Raw genomic sequence first — 4583 nt, 5'->3', positions numbered from 1 at the left:
TGGCAGAGTTTGTGATCTACTCAAGCTCGGGAATCAGACGATTGTAGAACAGTCAGTCTTCAGTGTTGCACAACACTGAGTCGTGCATTGTGTCATACGCTTACAAATAATGTGTGTGCCACTGTGCTTTTCAATTCTGACGGCATCCTACTTTAGTCTCCTCGCATGACAGTTCCGCTGTTGATGCTTTTTTCCGAATCCATACATGTTGCCACAAAATCATTCTTTTCCTAGTCTTGCGGCTTCTCAATGCCTTGGCATGAGATAGTCTATTTGAATAGAGTGAGGCGAAATTATTCGGAAGAGCAGCAGACGAGTTATTATCACTGTGTGAAAGTAGACGTAATATGGCATCGAATACAGCGATTTTGAATCCTAACAGAAAGGTTCGTACAAACGGAGCTCATATAGGTGGGCGATTGGCCCATTAAAGGCTTGGCAATAACGACGCCCATGTGAATGGCTTTGTAATTCTTAGAACTAACACCTGAACCAGCACCTGAGCCATTTTCGGCACTGACAATCCTGGGCTATTGAAAATCTCTACGCAACATTATTCATCGGGAACCGATTATACATCGACAGTATTTTCTAAAGTTCATTTGTGCATTTGGACCATTACCCGAACCCACTGAACAAGAAAGACAGTTTCTGAGGCAGACACTGTGAGGCGTGTTTTTTATTCCTACACCCTTCCTTAATGCCCCGATGTAGTTCAAAAGAATAGACAGAGGCACTAGCATTGTATTAGTGTTGAAACACAGCAACTGTTTGTCGCAACTACTGAAAGGTTTGGGACCACGTCTCTGGGGTATTGTATAGGGACTCTCTTAAAGGTATACAGTCACCTGTAATCTAAATATGCCCGTATATGGTCAAAGGGGCGTTCCTTGGTATTCAAAATGCCCGTGTGGGGGCGCTGTTTTAAAAAGGTTTTATTGTCATATTCATAGCTTGTCGACAGTGAAAACATTCAATACAATGATCATTATTTTAATAGATCCGCTGTCTTTCGCTTTGACTTCAATGTATTATTACTTATTAATTAATTCACTCACAGATGTAAAAGCCGTATTAGACAAATACACGTCGCACGACTTATTTTGCACCGTATTGAGGCGGAAGTCTAATGAATGATTACGTTAAAATGTCACGTATACTCCTTCTGTCAATAAAAAATTAAACAATTTTTGTAACATAGATGCTTGCAAGAAAACATTTCTTGATGCATCAAACTTAAGCTGTGGTGGGCACACCATCTATCAAACATCTGAGATAATTGCTGTAAGAAGCTGTTTATGGAGAGTTGCGCAGTGTTGATAAGAAACAAGTAAAAAAATATCACCAGATTAGGCAAAATTCTGGATATTCGTCCAGTATACTTACGTAGGATCAATACGGAATGCAACAGTGGGAAACGTAACGTATATCTTAGCATATGGAGCATATCAATACGTTGATATACGTGATGTATATATATGCAGAACAAGAGTATAAGTAATGCGGATCTTTGCTGACCAAGTGTCAAAGTGTACACTGTAGTTGCGCATTTCACTTGTTAGATGTATACTTGACAAATCTACAGAATCAGTGTACGTAATATATATATATATATATATATATATATATATATATATATATATATATATATATATATATATATATATATATATATATATATATATATATATATATATAGTGATATGTCATGCATTTAGGCTAGTGTCAATAGCTTTAACTCCATTCCAACTTTCTTCAGATATCATGGCCTTGATATGTATTTAACTGGAGATTTTTTCCTATTGCTCTTTTGTCTATTTATCGTGTGTGAGAGCAAGAAACTTTCAAGACACTTTTCAGTAACTCTCACCAAAAGTTCGAGATTTTGCTGTAGGTGCAAATTTCCAGGTTGATTAGTATTCATTTATGCAAATTATATTCTTGGGCATGGTTTCGCATTAGACGTTTACCCTAATCATTGGTTATCCATGTACTTCGCATCTTGCGTTATATGTTTTTATGATGCATTGATTGCATTTGTTGTGGCTATACAATATCATGCAAAGATTTGATCTCTGATGTAAACCCCAGCTGTAAAACTTTGGGAATTAAAATTTCACTGATTAATAAACAAAGTTGATTAGCGTAGATTTTGGGGTTCTTTATTCAAAATCTATACGAGACAAAGTGAATGACTGTATTGATTGTATTGTATTGTATTGATGTTTTTAACGAAAATGTATGAAACGATTTTAAATATTCACGTTGACAAAATCACACCGCTATACACAGGGGTAGAGCGGTAATTTATGTGAAACATTTATTTTATTGCGATGGAAGGTTTGAAGCATAGACGGCGTCAGACACAGAATCACGTGCAAGGGCTTTGGCTGTTATTGAATCTTGCTATGAGGTATTTTGATCAAGTTCTTACCCGCTGTATTCGCCCAGAGATGAACAGAGGTGTGCAATGTAATCTACTGGATAGGGGAAACCTAGCAAGATTTATCATTTGGTGCATCGCGGATTTTCGTGAAAGACGTAGAAATGTCTCTTTTGAAGAGAACGTGGAGTGACTTTATTAATATTGTCCTACTGCCACCAGATGTGTAAACTCTTACAGTTACTTTATCTTACAGTTTTTGCACGATCATTATTTCAAACATCTTGTTAGGTATGGGGGACATCGTCAGCATACTCTTTGATTGGTTTGACGGACTAATGTGAGCCGAGAATATCCAAATGTACTGAAACCAAATGTGGCCCAAAATAAACTTATACAAGCAGACAGCTGGAGAAGTGCCATTTACAGTATAATCTGTCAGAACTTGCATTTTATGGTATAGTTTCAAAAAAATTAATATCGCCTACGAGACGTGAGTGGGTTGGCTTGAAGATCCGACTTTGTCGAGGTGTCTGCCCGCGCAATATGATCCACTTCAAAGCTGGCACAAGCAGAACACAAATGCACATACCCACATTAACGCAACGTCACGTGAAATGTGTCTATTCTTAGCAACATACGTCAGGGTTTAGTTACTCTGCTAGCCTCATGATTTGTTTACGTCATCATTTAATGCCGGTCATGTTTAGCATCTTGAATGATATTGAACATGGGTTTTTCAATGTCATCTGACCCATTTCTACACAAACAATATATTCGTCTTTCGTATGGCTTTCATACTCGGCACTTAAACTTTGCCAAGTTCGATGTCTACAGTATCATGGAAATGAGTCGATAGGTTAGCTTTATTAAAACTGAACGAAATCTTTACGTATGAATGCAATTAAGCCTTCCTGCCCATTCGTATCACCGCAATCATATATCTTCGGGAGTTATGAAAATTTGTTGCCATAACTTATCGACAGAATGTACGACACCTGTGAAACTCGTAAAGTGACTTCACTATTGGCAGAGCGGGTAATCCCGTGACGATTGGCTCCCAAAAGTGGCCCAGCTGGAACTCACCATTTTGTACGATTGTGTCTTCTGCTTAGGATGTTGCAGGTTCAAGAATGATTTCTCTTTGTAAAACGATTCATAGATTCGTCGCGGAAATAGTTGGTGTGTGGGCAAGTGCGGAGATCTATTACAGTGTTGACACACCCAACGAGAGCGCGCCCTCATGACTCTGAGTTGCATGACTAGCTGCCTTGACGTTGCGTGCAGTTGCAACTGCAATGTGACGTTAGGCAACCCGTTAGATTGTCGCACTTAGTAAATTATCCTAACTTTGCATTTTCTTTCTATTGACTTGGAAACACTTAGCGCATTGTACAAAGTTTATTGCCTTACCGCACATTATTTTCAAGGTTTAATAAATGTCATATCACTTTGAATTTCGGAGAAGAGCTGATAAACGTGAAGAAGTGTCAGATGACGTATTATTTAAATGAATAATGAAAAGGGGGACAATGGTAACCTAACGTATCGTGCTTTTTTTGAACAAAGCGAATAGGAGCACAATAATATTTGCGATGACAGAGTTTCTCACGACATAAAACCTCAATGGTTATCGTGTTTTCATGCCACAATAGAACTTGCTTCGGCTCATTCATCCATTTTATAAAACGTGTGTTATTCAACGGTGTCATTTTGTTGGATATATTATTTTAAACATCTCATACGCTTGACAAGAGAACACAAGTCAAAATTTGAATGGAAAGCATTTGACAAATTCCGCTAAATATACCTTTTGGCAAAGTGATAAATCAAGAATGGATGTGCGCCCCCTGACGGTTCATTAGTGAAAACATCTTCGTCATCTTGGTCATTTGTGTTGTCTATATTTTGAGTTAACTATATTGTCACGCTCTTCTTAACACACCTAATGCTGTTAATGATTGTTTTTTTTTTTAAAAAAAAAACTCTCCCAAACGTCAAGTCTTCATAGTGGGAAGAAACTGCATATCGCCCCCAGCCTTCGTAACAAACATCTCCCCAAAGGTTAAAAGAGTAATGAATGATCATATCCTTCATTTCGTGGTGGAGTAAATCCTCTCTAAGCTGGGGGGTTCAACGACTGTGAAACTAGGGAGTTACAATGTTGCACGATAAAGTAATGAAACAACACGTAGGTGGG

This window comes from Ptychodera flava, chromosome 16, assembly GCF_041260155.1.
Source record: "Ptychodera flava strain L36383 chromosome 16, AS_Pfla_20210202, whole genome shotgun sequence".
NCBI lineage: Eukaryota > Metazoa > Hemichordata > Enteropneusta > Ptychoderidae > Ptychodera > Ptychodera flava.
The sequence above is the reverse complement of the archived record's forward strand: the minus strand, read 5'-3'. Positions refer to the sequence as shown.